Consider the following 21,742-nt stretch of genomic DNA (forward strand, 5'->3'; position numbering starts at 1 on the left):
ACCAACTGGATTATCTATATGAGGGAAATTGGAATTTCTCTTACAAGTAGGGAAGACCAAAAGCAAACTTATCCAGAGCCTCAGTTCCATGACGATAATAGTTGGTAACAGCTCCCAACACCTGAAGGACAACTGGATCTCACCAAAGATTTTGAACACTCTAGTGTCAACTTGCAACTTCCCTTTAAAGAAGGCTGCACCCGAATGTTATTTGCATGTTCCCATGAGTAGTACTAATATAAAGGACCATGACAGGCTCACACTAGAAGGTACGAGGAGGGTGTGGCCTTCGGAAGGACTGTGACCCATCTCTCTTCTCTTTATCTGCCAAAAGGCCTGGGGGAAACTGGCACATAACATGATTTCACTGTGTTCCTACTCAGGGGTGGATTAAGCTTTTTGCCACCCATAGGCAAAAAGGCTTTTGCAGCCCATTTCCCTTAAACAAAAAAGGTTTCCCTTTTTTGTTTAAGGTAAAAGGGGAGACTTTCTCCTCGCCCACTCCACCCTTGCAGAAGCCACCACTGCCCACAGAGAGGGATGGCCAAATTTGAGGAGAGGCAACATTTTCTGCTTCTCAAATTTTGCCGCCATAGGCAAATGCCTACTCTGCCTCTCCGTTAATCCACCACTGTTAAGAACATAAGAACATCCCTGCTGGATCAGGCCCAAGCCCATCTAGTCCAGCATCCTATTTCACACAGTGGCCCACCAGATGCCTCTCGAAGCCACAGGCAGGAGGTGAGGCATGCCCTCTCTCCTGCTGTTACACCCCTGCAACTGGTTCTCAGAGGCATCCTGCCTTTGAGACTGGAGGTGGCCCACAGCCCTCCAGCTAGTAGCCATTGATGGACCTCTCCTCCATGAAGTTGTCCAAACCCTTCTTAAAGCCATCCAGGTTGATGGCTGTCACCACGTCCTGTGGCAGAGAGTTCCACAAGTGGATCACGCGTTGTGAGAAAAAAAAATCCGTTTCTTGGTTCTAGACCTCCTGGCAATCAATTTAATGGAGTGACCCCTGGTTCTAGTGTTGTGTGAGAGGGAAAAGAATTTTTCTCTATCCACTTTCTCCACACCATGCATGGTTTTATAGACCTCTATCATGTCTCCCCACAGTTGTCTTTTTTCTAAACTAAAAAGCCCCAGGTGTTGTAGTCTTACCTCATAAGAAAGGTGTTCCAGGCCCCTGATCATCATGGTTGCCCTCTTCTGCACCTTTTCCAGTTCTGCAATGTCCTTTTTAAGATGTGGTGACCAGAATTGTACGCAATACTCCAAGTGTGGTCACACCGTAGTTTTGTATAAGGGCATTATAATATTAGCTGTTTTATTTCCAATCCCCTTTCTAATGATCCCTAGCATGGAATTGACCTTTTTCACAGCTGCCGCACATTGAGTCAACACTTTCAACGAGCTGTCCACCACGACCCCAAGATCCGTCTCCTGGTCAGTCACCGACAGCTCGGATCCCATCAGCATATACTTGAAGTTGGGGTTTTTCGTCCCAATGTGCATCACTTTACACTTGCTAACATTGAACTGCATTTGCCATTTTGTCGCCCACTCCCCCAGTTTGGAGAGATCCTTTTGGAGCTGCTCACAATCCGTTTTGGATTAAACTACCCGCAAAAGTTTGGTATCATCTGCAAATTTGGCCACCTTGCTACTTACCCCTGCTTCTAGACCATTTATGAATAAATTAAAAAGCACCGGTCCCAGTACAGATCCCTGAGGGACCCCACTTCTTACTTCCCTCCATTGTGAAAACTCTCCATTTATGCCTACCCTCTGTTTCCTGTCTTTCAACCAGTTAGCAATCCACACATGTACTTGTCTCCTTATCCCATGACTGCTAATTTTCCTCAGGAGTCTTTGATGAGGAACTTTATCAAAAGCTTTTTGGAAGTCCAGGTAGACTGTGTCAACTGGATCACCTTGATCCACACACTCGTTGATACCCTCCAAGAAGTCCAAAAAGTTGGTGAGGCAAGATTTACCTGTTCCTACTACTTGCTCCCACACCCCAAGAAGACACGAGACACAGAGCTATGGTGAAAAGGGCCACAATTTTATTCATGTCAAATTCAACATACTGTACCTGCGAATGGAAACTGGGATTGGCTCTCCACCCCCACAGTGCCACCTCCATGGCAGCCTTGCCTAATTCACACAGGCGAAAACACCTTGGTTCCAGACAGCCCCATAGCTCTAAATCAGAGGCTACACAACTTAGCCAAGCTAAGGTCATGTCTTTGCCCTTGATGGCACCCCCCACAAGCTGTGAAGTCTTTCTGGGGGATGTTTCCTGACAGAGTAGAGCAAACTAGGCCCCAAGTCTCTAGGGATCTGACTTGCCACTCCGTAGCCAAATGCTTCCCTGAAGGTGCTCACCAAGGCTTAGATGCTACTTCCCACCACACTGTACCTGCCAGAATTGTGACCAGGAACGGAAATTATCAAACTAACTATAGAGTTAGGTGGAAAAGGACGCGCACCAACTGCCAATCAGGTGAATGCCCAACACATTCCTGCCCGGCCCCAAACGGTGACCAGCAAGCCCAGAGTGACTATACTGAGCAGCATTTCTTAGAGGAATATGTTTGCAATTTGAGTTTTTAATGCAAGGATTAATAGCGCAGAATGACAGATGTGCAACTTCCTGGTTGAGGAAGTGGGCAGGAAGTAATGAAGTCCTGCTTCCAATTGCTGCCCATAAATACATTCATAGTTTGTGGCTGTTTTCTGGAAGGGGAGTTTCTCTGCTGCCTCTCAAAGCATTTTTCTTTCTGTGGGTGGGCGGGGGAATCTCTCGCACAGTGATACATTGCAGTGTCTTCAGGCTTCAGACCACGCAGCTGCAGGAATACTTGGGTTTTGGAGGTGTCTCTTGTGATGCTGATTCGGTTTTGGAAATGACTGGGCATACGCCACCATCACACAAGAGGATTCTTCTTTCACAGTGTTGGGAATGCTGTGTGTGCCCTTCTCATAAGTAAGCCCAGGGACCGCACAGGTACCCCCAAGAGGAAGGGGCTGAGCTGCTTCTCCAGCTTTTCTGTACATAAAATAGAAATTGGCAGTTCAAGAATCCCTGGTTGGGGCTGAGTTGGTGGCACTCAGGCCCTAATTCCCAATCATTTGCAGTCCTCTGCTGGATGTAGTGAGGAGGATTGAGTCCTTTCTTACACCGGAGACAGCTTCCCCTCTTTCCTTACAAGAATCCCTACAATACATTTTGGTGGAACCCCCCTCCCTCCCCCAACAGTCAAATAATGTTTGTTGAATCATGAATGTTTTATCATGTTCTGCACAAGTGGTTCAGGAAATTGAGAGGATGGTGGGAAAGGGCTCAGTTTCCAGCTGCAAAACACAGCAAGCACTCATAACCAAGGCCTGTTTTTCCTAAAGGGAAGTTTTTGTGCTATCTCAGGAAGGATTTTAATCACTGTGTATTTTGTACAGTAATACATGGCAGAGTCTTCTGGCTTCAGGGAATTCAGTTGCAGGAACACCTGGCTTTTTGAGGTGTCTCTTGTGATGCGAATCCGATTTTGGAGATCAGTGTTATAATCAATACTTCCACTGTCCCGAATCCACCCAACCCACTCCAAGGCCTTTCCTGGAGCCTGGCGGACCCAGATCGTGTAGGAGCTTGTCAGAGAATATCCAGAGACCGTACAGGTCAGCTGTAGAGTTTCCCCAGGCATCTTGATGCCCCCACCAGACTCTTGAAGAGTGATCTGTGAAGAAACGTCTGCATTTTTTTAATAGAAGAAAAGGAAAAAAAGAGAAAAGAAATATTAAACAATTGCACAATTATCCTTTCCTTCCTGTATAAGGAGAACTAGAATTTGAACTTACATCTAGGGAAGATCAAGAGGAAACTTATTAAGAGTCTCAATTCCATTGTTTCAGTGATTAACTCCCAGCACCTGAAATGGAAGTGGATTTTACTTGGGCCTTTAAATTCTGAATCCTCAGCCTGTAACTCCCCTTTCAAGAAGGCCACACCAAAAAGTCATTTGCATGATGTTCTGGGTAGTGCTTATACAGAGGCGCTCTTACCCCCTAGACTTCAAGGCCAAAGCCCAGGGCCTCCACATCACTAGAGGTCCCACCAAATCCTCTTTAGTATGTCCTGGGTGGTGTGGTTGCCGTGCTGTGCTGCCAGCCTATGCTACCCCAGGAAGCCAAGTGTGATCGTGACCTGCACCGGGGGCTTGAGACAGAGTGGGGAATAGGGAGAAAGGAATATGCGGGATGGGGATATGTTAAGTTGTGTTTTGAAATGTTCCTGCGACTGCATACTTGAATCAATATACCTGTTTATATTCTTACATTCCAGTGAGTTCACTTGATGTTTGTGCCCTCTAGAACCCATGTGTTAAAAATACTAGGAACATAGGAACATAGGAAACTGCCATATACTGAGTCAGACCATTGGTCTATCAAGCTCAGGATTGTCTTCACAGACTGGCAGCGGCTTCTCCAAGGTTGCAGGCAGGAATCTCTCTCAGCCCGATCTTGGAGATGCTGCCAGGGAGGGAACCTGGAACCTTCTGCTCTTCCCAGAGCGGCTCCATCCCCTGAGGGGAATATCTGACAGTGCTCACACATCAAGTCTCCCATTCATATGCAACCAGGGCAGACCCTGCTTAGCTTAAGGCGACAAGTCATGCTTGCTACCACAAGACCAGCTCTCCTCTCTGTGAGGCTATTCCCAGGGATCTTAGCCCACTTTCCAGTGATCATTCGAACCACAAGGCTCAGCTGTGAGCCCGGTGCTTCCATGGTGGCTAGCCCACCTAGGAACCCCTGCCCGTAAATGAAGTTAACGGCATGCTTGTTCTATTAACCACATTTTTGTGGTCACGAGACACCAGGGCTGTGGTTTCGTGCCTCAACGGCTCTCAAGGAGACCCCCACTGGGTTGCTCCAGCAAGCCTCCTGGCCTCCGGGGGTCTCTCCGTGATGCCCCACGCGGCCCCCGATCCCCACCACCCCTGTTTTCAGGACTCCCTCAACTGAAGGAACTGACATTAGGCCCATTCACACATTATGTTCCTGTATCCAGGTTCACGTTTAACATGAACACAGTTCCAGTCATTCACACAAGCAGAAGTACACGCCTACAGATATCTGTACACCCATCCTCTATAATAAAAGGCTTGGTGTCCGTCCGTGGATGGACACCAAGCGTGTGTCCGTGCCTCCGATGGTCGTTCTGGGCATGCGCGAAGCGCATGCCCAGAACAGGGCAGGGAGACTCAACCGCCGGCACCCGTCGGCCATGTTGGGCGGCCAAGCGGCCGCCCAGAAGAAGCCAGGAAGGGGCGGCGGAGAAAATTGGCCGAGGCGGAGGCAGAGCCGCCGCCACGGCCAGAAGAGACAGAGACTGGGCCGGCGGGGGGCCGGAGTAAAGGCCGGCGGTGGTGGGCGGCCCTGGCCCGGCCGGGGAGACCGGCGGCGGCAGAGGCCGAAAGTGAAGGTCCCGCGCTGGCCACAGACTCCAAAGACGGCGGCGCCCGGCCCAGGGGCCCTTGCCGCGGCATGGAGGCAGGCGGGCTTGGAGGCAGGCGTGGGCGGGAGGGATGAAGACAGGCCGCGGCATGGAGGCAGGCGGGGGCGGGAGGGAGAATGGTGGCGGTGGGCCCAGAGCCCAGAACCTCGGCCATGAGCTGCGGCGGAGAGGGAAACTGGACGGGGGGGGAAGTGAGAAGGGGAAAGGGAGAGGAAAGAGGCAAGGGGGGGAAGGGGGGGAAGGGAAGGGAAGGCTAGCGCCCGTTATTATAATGGGCTAAAAAAAAACTAGTACAGCATAATGTCCAAATTGGGCTGGTATCTTCCAAGAATGCTGTCTTACTATCATGGACTATTGTCGGGCTCCGGAGAGCCTCAAGATCTGCCACCCAGTTTTGTAGGGAAGAAACTCTGCTGATCAACTATCAAGAATGAAAAATTATGGGTTTTGCTAAATGACTGAAAATACATAAGTGGCATATAGGTGGGAATAGAATTGACCTAGTTAAAGGCAGCTTCAGACGTTATGAAAATGCCCTGCTCTAGCCAAGTACAGCGGGGCAAAGGGGGAGGAAATCTTGCCTCTGCTGCATCAATCACCCGCACGTCCCACCACACACATACAGTGAGGCTTTTCTGAAGAGGGAAGAGCCGAACCCATTGTGGCAGGTGCTTCTTTGACTGCGAAGCTGGATTGATTTAGTCTCGCAATCACAGAAGTGCCCGCCATCGCACATTTGCTCTTCCCTCTTCAGACAAGCAATCATGGGATCACTCCAAACCCCACCATCATAAATAGGTCCCTTCCCTCTTCAGACAAGCCCCACTGTAAGTGTGAGTGGTGGGGCAGTGGGGGCAGGACTTCCTCTTCCTTTGCCCCTCTACAGTGGAGCATTTTTATAATGTCTGAAACTGTCTCGTGTGTTTGAAATACGGTATATCCTTTTTGCCTGAGTTACCTATTCAATGGGGTTGCCTTTCTCTCATTGTGGTTTAGCAAAGGATCTAATCAGGCTTTACCTGATCAGAGGCGGGGAGACCAGTCCTATGCACTGGCCCACCTCGGAGGACTGGTCTACCCTCCGAGGCAGGCTGACACGCTAAGTCCGGAGCAGAGACCTGGTCAACCCACTGACCCCAATCGGTAGACCAACTCCTTCTGGAAAAACAGCCCTCCAACGCGGCTCTTGAGATACTCAAAATGTTTTTCGCCAAAGCTCTCCCCACTTAGCTGCACAAACCGGGTCTCACTGATCATGAGACCTGGCTCAAGATGTTTTTTGTCAAAGCCGGGCTCTTATGTTTCAAGCTCAAAACAGGCCCTTTATTTGAATAGACCATTTACTTATTTTGAGCCTGAAACACCTGAAACGGCCTTTGTCGAGCTCATAATACTTTGCATATTCCTAGGCAAAACCACAGAGTGCTCTGAAGCCATCAGCCAGGGCTTTCCAGGTTATAGCTGAGAAATCATTCCCATGTGCTCCATTCGGTCCAACTGAAAGCTCTTGAGTGCCACCTGCTGCAACCCCCTATTTTTACAAGCTAAGGTTTTGCATGGAGCTCAGCATCAACTTCCACCACTGTGAGTTTCTGGCACAGTAATACATGGCTGTGTCTTCTGGCTTCAGGCTGTTCATTTGCAGATAGAGGTTGGAGCTGTTCTTGGAGGCAAAGAATCACCCTTGGATGGTTGAGGAGGAGTAGTTGCTCGATGATGTATAATAATAAATCAGCCACTCCAGCCCTTTCCCGTGCGCCTGCCGGACCCAGTGCATGCCATAGCTACTAAGATCAAACCCGCTTACTGAACAAGTGAGCCTGGTGGATTCTCCAGGCTTTTTCTCTTCTGGACCTGACTGAGTAAGAACAATTTGTGAACTGGCCCCTGGAGAGAAAAACAGCACATGATTTAATAATGCAATCAGGAAAAAGGATCAAGTTATTTCCCCCATTGGGGGCTTTTTGTTAGGGTCCTACCAATTAAGAGCTGAAGATCTGTGACTTACTTGCTACTCCATTCATGAGCATGAAATAAATGAACAACCACAACATTGTTAAAGGTGGAGCAGTAGACTTAAAAGCCCCACAGAAATGACAGGATCTGTGGATTTGGCCGTGAAGGTTAACATTACCCTTTAAAGAGGAAATGAGAGCATTTGGTTTTGCATATTGTAATCAGGCTTGGATGTATTTCAAATAAAAGAGGTCAAAATTCAACCCAAAGATTACCTTGCTCAGCTGATGTCCTTTCCTTTCCTTTCTCTTCTCTTTACCTATGGAAAAGGACTTTTGCTCTATCATATCATGTGATATGTTATAGCAGGGAACTGAAGTACAGAAGTCTTGGAGGGCATGAACACCCCCTTACGTGCACACTTATCCCCAGATATCAGAATACTACTGCTACTACTATGAATATTTATATACTGCTTATCAACAAAAAGCTCCCAAAATGCTTTACATAAAAAAAATATCAATAATAAATAATATAGTCGCCTGTCCCAAAAAGGCTCACAGACTAAAACGAAACCCATGGTAGACACCAGCAACAGCTACTACGGGCCTGGGCTGCTGTTTAAACTGGGCCAGTTGCTCTCTACACCACTTAAAAGGTGCCTTTTTGTTCAATTGGCAGGGGTTAATTGAACAGGTCTAATATGACAGGACTATAACTCCTAATAAACACAGCTATCTGCACATATTTTTTTCTTTCTGTGCCTGGATATCTTACCTCTCGTTGATTTCTGGGTATGTGCCCAGAATGGGAATTGCATTCCATCCTGAGTTCAGAACAGAATGCAAATCCTCGGAATGTTCCATCAAAATAACTGGTGGTCATGCTGGTTGTTCCAAAAACATGAGCTCAGAATGTTTTGAGTGTTCCAAGAACCATTTTATAGGTTTGTTTTCCCCTTGCTGACTGGTTTTGGCACCGGCTTCCATTTGGTTTGTGATCTCCTTGCTTCTTAGTTGGCTTATTATCATACAACTCAACTTAATTTGTATGGTAACAAGCCAATTAAGAAGCAAGGAGATCGCAAACCAACCAGAAGCCAGTGCCAGAACCAGTCAACAAAGGGAAAACACACCTACAAAATGGTGCTTGGCACACTCAAAACATTCTGACTTGGAATGCGATCATTCCATTCTGAGCTCAAAACAGGCCTTTCATTTGAAGGGTGTGCTGTTTTGACCTTGAAACACTTGAAACTGCCCTTTTCAACTGAGAACGTTTTGAGCTCAAAACATTCTGCACATCCCTATTGATTTCACCCTGTTCTGTGTCCCCTTTGCTAAGCAGGGTCTTCCCTGGTTTGCATTTGAATAGGAGACTACATGTGTGAGCACTGTAAGATATTCCACTGAGGAGATGGGGTTGCTCTCTGGAAGAGCATATGGGGTCCCAGGCAGCATTCTCTCTAACAGGGATTCCAATATGTTCTTGACTACAACTCCGATGATTCCCAGCCAAAGGCCACTGCAGCTGGGGATGCTAGGAGTTTCTGTGAACAACATGTGGGTATCCCTGAGAGAGGGAACAGTGGTCTCCAGTTTCTTCCTTGGCATCTCCAAGATAGGCCTGAAAGAAACTCTTGCCTGAAACCTTGGAGAAGCCTCCACCAGTCTTTGTTGACTATACTGAGCTAGAGGGACTAATGGTCTGACTTGGTATATGGCAGCTTCCTATATTCCGATGATGATGATGATACTCAGAAGCTAGTCTCTAGGTTCAGACCTTTGTCAGTCTCCAACTGTGCCTGAGGCAGCATGGCAAGACCCTGCTCCCACCCCGAAATCATCCTGAGTGGCACACTGAGTCTATTGCATACTGCTCATCCTTCACTCCTTGCTGGTTTTCAGGGCACACTGTGATTGCCCACATATATGCTTTACACTTCTCTTCCCATCTGCAGGCTCCGAAAGCCTTTTCCTCTTCCTCTGCCAGCAAAGAGTGAACTTCTTCTTCCAGCTTCTGGAAAGGCAGAGGGTGGGGAATGAAGAACAGAAATTGAGGATTGCTCCTCCATGCTTCCTTCTGTGCTTCCTTCTGTGCTTCCTGTTCCACACTCTCTACCTTTTCAAAAGCCAGAAATGGTGGTGGGAGGAGGAGGAGGAGGAGGACGATGACGAGGAGGTGTCAGAGCAGCAGCTGCCAGGTAAGGGGGTTATAGGTAGAGAGGCATAGTGATGCAACCAGCAGTGGCTAAATGGAGGTCTCTGTGGGTGCCAGGAGTCAAAATCGACTTGATGGCACACTTAACCTTTACCTTTAGGGGAGGAAGAGGGGGAGTGGCTGCCACATAGGGGGAGTTGACTGGGGAGTGGGTTCCAGGGCACATCACCACCACCTCTGCCAAACTGCTGCCTGGGGAGGCCACTTCACCACACCTCATTAGCAGGCCAATCCTGTCTATGCTTGAGAGGGATTAAGACCTGACTATAGCGTGAGACATCTTCCCCCCACTTTGTCTTAGAAGACTGACTTCCAAGCAGCTTCTGACTTTAGACTTTAGCAGCTTCAGACTGACTTCGGAGACTTTAGAGCAGCATTTTTGCAATGCTAGCTTTACACTAGAAATAATGTTGTGGTTGTGGTGTGGTTCTAGTGTGGCTTCATGCCTTTGCGGTTGAGGAAGTGGGAAGTCTGTCCAAGGACATCATTTCTAGCTGTTGTACATGGAAATGCACATGACTGGTGTCTGCTTTCTGGGAAAGGAGTTATTGTGCTGCCTTTGACAGAAGTTTCCTCAGTGTGTGTCTCTCGCACAGTAATACATGGCAGTGTCTTCAGGCTTCAGGGCATTCAGTTGCAGGAACACCTGGCTTTTGGAGGTGTCTCTTGTGATTCTGAGCCGACTTTGGAGCGCGCTGTTGTAAACATTGCCCCCACCACTCCAGATAACTCCAACCCACTCCAGTCCTTTTCCTGGGGGCTGACGGGCCCAGTGCACTTCATAGCTTGTTAGGGAAAACCCAGAAACTGTACAGGTGAGTTGTAGAGTCTCTCCTGGCCGCTTGATGCCATCCCCAGATTCTCGAAGGGTAATCTGTGCGGAAATGTCTGAATGTAGGGGGAAAGACAAAAGAAAGTTCACAGGTGTAACATGAGAAACATATATGATTAACCACAAAGAGGAAAAGGGAGTTTTTCTTACATGCAGGGAAGGTCATAAGGACACTGATCAAGAACTTCAGTTCCATGACTTTAATGGATGAACTCCCAGGACCTGAAAGAGAACTGAGCTCTGTCTATCTGGGACCCTGAATACTGAATCTTTACATGTGACTTCCCTTTAAAGAAGGCCACACCAGAAGGCCATTTGCATGATGACGCAGGTGCTTCCTATATAACAGACAATGACAAGCTCAGACTGGAGATCATGTAGTGTGTGCTGCTGATAGTGTGTGCTGCTGATAGTGCTGCACACACTACATGACATCATGTAGTGTGTGCAGCAATCCTCTGTCTCTTCAGTGACTTGAAGAGCTTTTCATAATATCATCTCATGGAGATAGACTATTAAGAGAGGCCGCTCACTCAGAGTGGATTCTCTGGTTTGTAGATATTATTATGAAAAGCTCTTCATAGAGAGAACTCATACAGCAAGCAATAAGAACCCAAAATCTGGATTCTTGGTTGCTTTCTGAGTTCTCTCAATAAGTCCCTATGAGGAGCTTTTCAGAATATTATATACAAACCAGAGAATCCACTCTCACAAAGATAGACTGTTAAGAGAGGCCACACACTTAAAAATTTCGGGGTGGGGGGACTATAACCCCTACAAACTTGGGGATGCTTGGGGGAGTTCTGGCACAGACTGCCATGCCTCCCAATCTAATTTGGGATACCCTGGCGCCCCTCCCCCCAAACGGTGGGAATGGGGCTGCCTCAAATCCCCATTATTTCCAATGGGAGAAATGAAAAAATGAGAGGTTTTTTTAAAAAAAATAAAATCATTAATAATCACAGGAGTCTCTGATTGCTTTGGGGTTTGTGCCCCTAGGCGCTTTGCATAGGGAAATAAGGGCCAGTTCGAGTCTCCATTATACACGATGGGAATTTTTTAAAAAAATTAAAATCGTAGGAGTGTCTAATTGCTTTGGGGTTTGGGTGGTAGTTGGTACCCATGGGTGTCTACCACCCAAACCAATTTTGGAGGCTCAAACCAGTTTGAACCGGACTGAAACAGTTAGAATAGAACCAGGCTCCTTTGGGTTCAAACTCGCACTGGCACTGCCAATTCAATGCCCTGTTTGGTTCAAGTTCAAACCCAAACCGAATGGGTTTGAGTTCGAACCAGTTTGAATTCAAACCAGTTTGCACATCCCTACTCCCTTGCAAGTGACAGCAAAAGAAGGGGACCACCATGAATCTATTTTTTCCTGCAATTTAAGGGGTAATCAAACTAAATATGAGACAGAGCACATGATGGTAGTAGAGAAGAAATAGACTGATTCAGGAGTCAGGGTTCTGTCCCAGATTGTTTCGCAACCGTGACTCCTCCATTGATCCAGAATTAATGCAAAGACGTGTGTTTTGGAACAATGTTGAAAATCTTCATTATAGATTCCTCTAGCAGATATTGACAAAATATGTGATCCACTAAAGATGTTCATTGTTATTATTGTATACAGCATTCTCTCTCTCCCTCCCTCCCTCCCCCCATCTCTCTCCATCCATCTATCATCTATCTATTTACTATCTTGATGGTTCTTTGCTTAATGGGCCAATGAGCTTGCTAAGTATAAAGCAGCATCCTATGCTCACTTGACAAGTCCTAAAACATGTTTACCATTAAAAGGGCAAGATCTGGGCATTGGAACAGGGTAACCATAACTGGAGCTGTGACAGAAGCTCAGGTTCAGAGGGCAGTGTCATTCTTATTTACTTACTCACTTATTTAATTTATAGACCTCCATTCCCAAATGTGCCCCAGGGCTGTTTACACTAAAACCAGAAATACATAACAATTAAAACCAGAAACCAATTAAAGGGAGAATGAAATTGCAAATAAAACTAAACATCATTAAAAGCCAGGCTCAAAATGATGGCTCTACTGAAGGCCTCCAAGAAAGACATTGATCTTATATCCATAGGGAGCATGTTGCACAGCTTAGGGGTGACAGCAGAGAAGGCCCTGTCCCAGATCGCCACCAGATGAACTGATGGTGACCTGGGATAGGTCACTAAAAAGAACTTATTATTCTAAGAGTTAGATTCATAATTTAGGAGAGTTCATTCCTCCACTAAGCAGGGCTTTCTAAGACAGCTGCTTCCTGTGGTAAACTCAGATTCACTGCTTGACTTTTCCTCCTGGTTGTGGTTTCTACTACTAAATTATTTTGCTTTGTTGGCTTTTGTAGAACATGAGCTCCACCTGCAGACATCTCTCCATATAGGCCAAATGTTTTTGCATGAGATCAACCTTTGTGATGTGCCTGACACCACTTTCCAAAGTGGTTTACATAGAGAAATAATAAATAAGAACATAAGAACAGCCCTGCTGGATCAGGCCCAAGGCCCATCTAGTCCAGCATACAAAATATCCAGTTGGTACAAGACATCTCATGGGAAAATTGTGTGAGATTCTGTGAGATTCCATTCAAACATTTACATTTTTAGGCCAGATTTTTTAAGACGTGTTCAAGTAAAACATGAAGCATCTGAATCAGCTAGATATATGTTTGCAGACCAATGAACTCATGAGCCAAGATTGGCTGACCTTTCTTGACAAGGGTGCAGTCAGTTGCTTTCTCTGATTTGCTGCCATGTAATGCTTAGAATGAACAAAGCCCAGAGGAGGAGGAGAACATCTTCTCCTACATAGGGGACTTTCTTCTCTCATAGCAGGCCATTGGTGCAATATTGTCTACTGTGGCTGGCAGCAGCTCTGCAGGGTTTCAGACAAGAATCTTTTCCAGCCCTACCTGAAAACATCTGGGATTGAACTAGGGACCTTCTGCATGTAACGCAGATGCTTTACCACTATGGTACTATGTTTAATTAACCCCTAACTTCCAAGTTGAATGCAGTGAAAAGGACCTCAGATAACTGGGCTGGGGAAAAACTTGCTTGACATTCTAGAGCAGGGATTCTCAACGTTGGGTCCCCAGATGTGATTGGACTTCAACTCCCATAATCCCCAGCCCCAGTGGCCTTTGGTTGGAGATTATGGGAGTTGAAGTCCAATAACATCTGGGGACCCAACATTGAGAATCCCTGTTCTAGAGGACCACTGTTTGTCGAAGCAGACAATGCTTTGCTGAAGGGCCAATGATCTGGCTAAGTATAAGGCAGTACCATAGGTTGGAAAGGTTCTTCCATCTAGTTGGTGTTGACTGTTGGCAACCACAGAGCCATGTGGTTTTCTTGATAAAATACAGGAGGGGTTTACCACTGCCTTCTCCATTGCAGTATGAGATGATGCCTTTCAGCACCACCCTATATCACTGCTGCCCGATATAGGAGTTTCCTATATTCTGGGAAACATACCAGTTGGGATTCAAACCAACAACCTCCTGCTCTCTAGGCAGGTTACTTCCCCACTGCACCATATGAGTCCTAAAAGATATTACCCTTACAAGCATAGGTGCTGGACATAGGATCTGCAGAACCAACTTAAGCTGCAGCTGTGATAGAAGAGGATCAGAGTGGAATGGAAAATAACATCAGTCTACATTTTAGATTCTTCCTAATAATGAAGAAGCCATTCTAGTTCTTTCCTCAGAGAGTGCTGGGCCAGGTGCATGGCATAGCTGCTATGAACGATACAATCAGAGGTTGGATATATTAATTATCTGCCAATTGTTTCTTTGTGGATTAAAAATTACTCCAATAAGTATGACTTTTTACTGTGTTGGGTTTCTTTCTTGAATTTTACCCATAAATAAAAACTAGACCAGACAACTGAAGATCCTTTTTCATTGATTAAAATCTTAGCAAAATGTATCATAAATATGATGATAATGTTATAAAACATTACAACATACATCACTTGATGTAAGAAAAAAATGGTAATGACAATTCTTACAGAAGAACATAAGAAAAGCCCACCTGGGTCAGACCCAAGGCCTATCTAGTCCAGCATCCTGCCTCATACAGTGGCCCCCCAGATGCCTCTTGGAAGCCCACAGGCAAGAGGTGACGGCATGCCCTCTCTCCTGCTTTTGTTCCCCTGCAACTGGTATTTAGAGGCATCCTGCCTCTAATACCACCTCCTATAGACTGTAAGTGGTCTATAGCCCCCAGACTAGTAGCCATTGATAGACCTGTCCTCCATGGATTTTTCTAAACCACTCTTAAAGCCATCCAGGGCACTGTCTGTCACCACATCCGGTGGCAGAGAATTCCATAGATTAATTATGCATTGTGAAGAAGTACTTCCTTTAGTCAGTCCTAAATTTCTTGGCAATTAATTTCATACGGCTCCTGGTTGCAGTGTTATGCGAGAGCAAGAAAAATGTCTCTCTATGAACTTTCTACACACTATGCATAATTTTATTGACCCCTATCATGTCTCCCCATAGTTGCCTCTTCTCCAAACTAAAAAGCCCCGGATACTGCAGCCTTGCCTCATAAGGAAGGTGCTCTAAGCCCCTGATATCTTGGTTAATCCCTTCTGCATCTTTTCTGGTTCTATGTCTGCAATTCTAGTACATACAGAAGAGAATATGTAATCTAGTGAGAGTCTCAGTGACTCCCTTGGTAGCTTTCCCAGCAGAATGGAGCATAGGGGAAAAACTGAGGCAAAGGCACATGAACCATTCTCAGATGTCATGCTGGGGTTTACAAGTATTTATATCGGTTGCAAGCTTTGCTGAGTTTCGAACCAAAATCCAGCAGTATGAAACCACAAGAGAGTTCCCCCTTGATGGCCTCGCTGTGGGTTTTTGTATATGCTCAGATCCACTTTTCCACACTGTGTCCCTTGCACAGTAATACATAGCGCTGTCTTCAACTTTCAGGCCAGTCATCTGCAGATAAATCAGCGTTTTGGAGCTATCCGAGGAGATCGTGAATCGGCCTTTAACAGAATCTCTGTAGTCTGTGGAGGCTCGATTAATCCTTGCAACCCACTCCAGTCCTTTTCCAGGAGCCTGACGGACCCAGTGCATCCAGTAGCTGTCTATATTGAAGCCGGATGTTGTACATGTTAATTGCAGGGAATCTCCAGGCCTTTTCACACTCCCTCCAGATTCCACCAGGGAAACGGCTGATTGTACACCTAGAAAGAAAGACAAGTTTCAGTCTTTGCTGACACTACTTATAACAGCCACCTTGTGAGTTTTAAACTTTATCTTACAACCAATGGATCAAATACCTTTAAAAGCTGAAAACATGAGCATTAAATTGATCCAAAGAATCATGTCTATGGTTTGGAAGGACACTCTCTGCTGGTCAGGATGCCTCTGCAAGATCGACCTGAGCTTAGAGCAAAATAAAGGGAGAGCTTTAAAGAACAGACTCTCTCACTATTTGCATATCATGCTGTATATAAGACACAGATTTTCCATGAGCAACTTCATCATATGTTGGGAAGGGGCCTGATGATTGCATGTCTAATTGCATCAAGATTAGGGGTGTGCATGGAACTGGCTAGCCTGGTTCTGCTGAAGTGAGAACTGAACCTGCACCGGACTGGGCCAGTTCAGTCCGGCACTGTTTGGCCTGGTTCAGTTCAAGTCCTGAACCGAGCCAGGACAGTTTGGTCTGGCACCCCCTCGACCACCCCCCAGTTGATCCAGTCTGGGGGAGGGGGTTTGTGGGCCTTTTACTAATTTTTGTTTTTAAAAAAGTAAACTTAACCTCTCCAGGGGGCTTCTCTGGGGTGGCAGGGTAGTCTGCGGACGTTCCCGCTCACCCTGCTGTCCTTCTTTCTTTCAAAAATGGCCCCATTCAGGCATCCTTTGGCCCTTTCGGGCATTTTCCCAGCACGGTGGCCATTTTGTCAGTCACCACACCTGCGCAATGGGCCTCAGCATGGCCTGGGTCATGACCAGGCCGAATGGGCTGAAGGATACCCGAATGGGGCCATTTTGGAAAGGAGGAAGGCCGGCGGGCCCAGGGGGAACCTCTGCGGACTCCTCCTGCCTCAGAGAAGCCCCCTGGAAGAGGCAAATATTTTTTATATAAAAAGTCCATGAACCTCCCGAATGGGCTAGGTGGAGGTTCAGTCCAGGGTCAAGCCAAACCAGGGATGGTTAGGCTCAACCCTGAGCCTTTTCCCGAATGAGAAACTCAGCTTCTCTCTGGAATTTCAGTATCCCTAGGAGAAAATGGAATTATTTCTGAATTTCAGAGTGGACCAGTTCAGAGGAGATGCTGGAAGTAATACACTCAGCCTGCATCTGCCCTGCCGTCTCCAGAGGATACCCCAATGTGCTCTCAGGGTGTCACTTAATTGTGTGATGTCATCTACACCACCCCTCTACACCTGCTCCAAATCTCAGTTTAAACAGGGTTCCCTCATGCAATAAAAGGAGGCCCTGAGAGTGTGTCAGGACCTCTTCCAGTGCTGTCAGGTTGGGCATGCTCTTGGCTCCATATAAACTGTGCAGTCCCGCATATGATGCTGGCTTTATAAATGAGATAGGTAGAGAGCAGGGAATGGGGAAGAGAAAGAAATGTGGAGGAGTACACATTTCTCTGCCTTTTCAAAAGTGAATGGGAGGAGGGGGAGGGAGAGGGAGAGGGGGAATGCCTGCCCGGTGGGAGGGGCTGGCTGGGGAGAATATTCCTCTGAAACAGAAGAATATAATTGATTCAAAACTGATTTAAAAGCTTTTTAAAAAAATTGTATTGCATTTTGTATTGGAATTTGTTTGTTTTGTGTTATGTGTTTTAATTGTGTGCTTTCACTGCTATGTTGTTGTGAGCCACCCAGAGGACCATTTGTTACGGGGTGGCTAAGAAATAAAGTTGTTTATTGTTCTTGTTGTTCTTATGCAAATTTAATGTGACCTCCTGCATTTGTGTTTGAAGAAGTGGGAAGTATGTAAGAGGGCATTTTTTCACACAGTTGCACAGGGAAATTAGCATGACTAATGGCTGGCATTCTGGAAAGGGAGTTTTTGAGGGATACGACCTCAGTGTGTGTGTCTCGCACAGTAATACGGGGCAGTGTCATTGGGCTTCAGGGCATTCAGCTGCAGGAACTCCTGGCTTTTGGAGAGCAGTGTTCTAGACAATACCTCCACCAAATAACTCAAAACCTCTCAAATCCTTTTTGTGGGGGCTGTTGTATCCTTGGCACTCTGTGGCTCATTAGAGAAAACCCAGACCCTGTGCCGGTGAGGTCCTATCTCCTGGCCATACCTGTAAACATCAGGGATTGAACTAGGGACCTTCTGCATGCAAAGCAGATGTGTTACCACTATGGTACTAGGTTTAATTAACCCTTAGCTTCCAAGTTCAATTCAGTGAAAAGGACCTCAGGTAACTGGGCTGGGAAAAGTCTTGCTTGACATTCTAGAGGAACACTATTTGTTGAAGCAGACAGTGCTTTGCTTGAATGGCCAACGATCTGGCTAAATATAAGGCAGCCAGGGACGTAGCTATGGGAAAGGGCACCCATGTTCACCACTCTCCCTGGTGCCCCCTCAGGGGAAGGGAGATATGAAGAAAACAGGGAGAGGTGGAGTCTCAGGAGCTGGGGGTGGGACTGGATTTTTTGAACCCATCTGCTCAGTTATAGCTTCAATCCTGAAGGCAGTATCATTTGTTGATATGGCATCCTAAAACATATTACCACTGAAAGCATAGGAGCTGGGCATAGGATCTGTGGAACTCTAGCTACAGATGTTCAGAGGAGAATAGAAAATAATGTCAGCCTACATTTTAGATTCTTCCTTCATGAAGGTTCATTTCTCCTCTGAGCAGGGGATTTCCTAGACAGCTGCTTCCTGTGTCTGTCCGGATTCACTGCTTGTCTTTCTCTCCTAGCTGCTTACTAGGAAGTCATTTTAGAGAGCTTCTTTTTGTAGAACATGAGCACCATCTGCAGCCAACTCTTCATACAGGCCAAGATTTTTTTCATCTCAAGTTAGATTTCTACCCTTCTGATTGTTTCTCTCATAGGCCATAACTTTCAACTTCAAGCAACGGCACGGCAGAGAAGCACCCTTGGATGGTTGGGGAGTAGTCAGTTGGCGAATAATAATAAAGAAGCCACTCTAGTTCTTTCCTCTGAGATTATCGGACCAAGTGCATGACATAGTTGCTATGAACGATTCAATCAGACATTTGATATATTAATTATCTCCAAATTATCTCTTTGCAGATTAAAAATTCCTCCAATAAGTATGACTTGTTACTCTGTGGGGTTTATTTCTTGAATTATACCAATCAATAAATGAAAACTAGACCAGACTACCTAAGTTTCATTTTTTAAAAAAATCTTAGCAAAATGACTCATAAATATGATTATAATGTTATAGATCATTATTTATTTATTTATTTATTTGTATCCTATGTATATATCACCGTGTGTGTGTGTGTGTGTGTGTGTGTGTGTGGTGTTACTGTATAACATCCATCACTTGATGTAATAAACATGATAATGAGCATTCTTGTTTGATAACTCTATCTTTTTATATTGTAAAAATTCCAAACTAAAAAGTTAAGAAAACAACAATAAGCCTCTCACAGAACATGTGCGTCTCATGGGTTTTCCAGGCTTTCAGTTGTAAGAACAATTTTGGAAGTGGTACCTGAAGAGAGAATTGATGCTTGCATTAATAATGTGAATGAAACAAGACTTAAAACACTGGATAGCTAGATTTTCCTGAGATGGGTCCTTTAGCAGAGTTCCAGCAAAACAAAATAATTTTCTCTTAAAATATTGTAATAAGAGATGAAACAAAATAAAACAATAGCTTGCATAAGAAGCTACTGAATGAAAATGAAAACATTTAACAGTCATAACATTGTGAACAGAGGAACAGGACCGGAAACTGCCATATACTGAGTCAGATCATTGGTCTATTTAGCTCAGTATTGTCTACACCAGGGATTCTCAACATTGGGTCCCCAGATGTTATTGAACTTCAGCTTCCATGATCCCCAACCAAAGGCCACTGGGGCTGGGGATTATGGGAGCTGAAGTCCAATAACATCTGGGGACCCAACATTGAGAATCCCTGGTCTACACTGACTGGCAGTGGCTTCTCCAAGGTTGCAGGCAGGAGCATCTCTCAGCCCTATCATAACATATAGGTTATGACATAACATATTGGCATAACAGGGACTGAACCTGGGACGTTCTGCATGCAAGCCGATGCCACTGAGCTATGGCCTCATTTCCCAAAGGGCATCTCTTACAGCACACACGTAGTCACCCATCCAAATGCAAGCCAAGGTGAACTCTGCTAAGTAAAGTGGTCAATTTATGCTCACAACCACAAGACTGACTCTCCACCCCAACAGAATTTCTGAGAATCTGAAGAGACTACTGAAGGACAATAGAGTCAGTCTATTATAGGGATGAGGGAGCTTTGGAGTTTGCATATACTGGGCAGGAGGGGATGCTTTTGAAATAAAAGAGATGAAGTGCATAAATGAGAATTACAATGCAAAGGTACCAAGGCAAATACAAGACATTTTGAACTTTATTTATTTATTTATTTATTTATTTAATTTGACGTATTTCTATACCGCCCAAAATGCAAGTTCTCTGGGTGGTTTACAAGACAATTAAAAAAACCAATAAAAGATTAAAACATTTCAACAATTAAAATTTTAAAAGTTAAAACTATTAAAACACAAGTAAAACAGTATCTAATTAAAAGTCTGGGTGAACAAATGCATCTTGACTGCCCTTTTAAAAGTTGTAAGAGATGGGGAGGCTCTTATTTCAGCAGGAAGTGTGTTCCAAAGCCTCAGGGCAGCAATGGAGAAGGCCCGTCCCCGAGTAGCCACCAGACGAGCTGGTGGCAAATGCAGATGAACCTTTCCAGATTATCTCAATGGGCGGTGTGGTTCATAGCAAAGAAGGCACTCTCCTAAATACCCAGGGCCCAAGCTGTTTAGGGCTTTATAGCTTATAACCAAAACTTTCTACTTTGCCTGGAAACTTATTGGCAGCCAGTGTAGATCTTTTAAGACAGGAGTGATATGGTCGCTCCGAGATGACCCAGAGACCAATCTGGCTGCTGCATTCTGGACTAACTGCAGTTTCTGGACTATGTACAAAGGCAGCCCCACATAGAGTGCATTGCAGTAGTCAAGTCTGGAGGTTAGCAGCAGATGTATCTGAGGTCATTTATCTCAAGAAATGAATGTAGCTGGTGTATCAGCCGAAGCTGATAAAAGGCAGCTCTGGCCACTGCCTCAACCTGGGACACCAGGGAGAGTTTTGTGTCCAGAAGCACCCCCAGACTGCGTACCTGTTTCTTCTGGGAAAGTGTGACCCCCCCCCCCATCCAGAACAGGCAGATCTAAATAATCTCGCGAGTTCCAACCCTGCACAATAAGTACCTCCGTCTTATCTGGATTCAGTCTCAGCTTGTTATCTCTCATCCAGCCCATCGCTGCCTCCAGGCAGGCATTTAGGGAGGTTATGCGTTCTCCTGATGATGTTGACATGGAGAAATAGATTTGGGTGTCATCAGCATACTAACCCTGCACCAAATCTCCTGATGATCTCTCCCAGTGGTTTCCTATAGATGTTAAACAACATCGGAGACAATACGGAGCCGGGTTTGTAGAGAACTTCCCAGTTGATCTGATATTCATGTGTCTCATAAAGATAACTAATATGCAGAAACAGAATGTCACCACTCAGTCTTTAAAGTATACTGTCAAAATTACTTCCAGAATCAGATCATTAGAAAACCCTGAACTCAAGTGGAAGGTACTTCAAACATTAGAATATTAGTAGGTGAAGCCTGTCATTGACTAGGCAAAGTCATTTTGCATAGGTTACACTTATAGGAAAGTTCAATGAATTAAATATATGTCATAATTTATTTATTAATGTGTTTGCAAAAGGGAAGTAAAATAACAGTTAGAGGTCTGTAGGATTTCAACTTCAAATATTATTCATTTTAATGAATAATGACCATATACAGTATGGTAAATTTAAATCACAATAAATTTGAATCTGAGAAGGATCTCCTTTCCTTGGACATGATGTCATTTTGGAATTATTGATCTGCTTTATTGAATGTTAAAAATCTGTTGAGGAAAATAACAGTTAAAATATGATGATGATTATACTCT

This window comes from Hemicordylus capensis, chromosome 6 (assembly GCF_027244095.1).
Source record: "Hemicordylus capensis ecotype Gifberg chromosome 6, rHemCap1.1.pri, whole genome shotgun sequence".
Lineage (NCBI taxonomy): Eukaryota > Metazoa > Chordata > Lepidosauria > Squamata > Cordylidae > Hemicordylus > Hemicordylus capensis.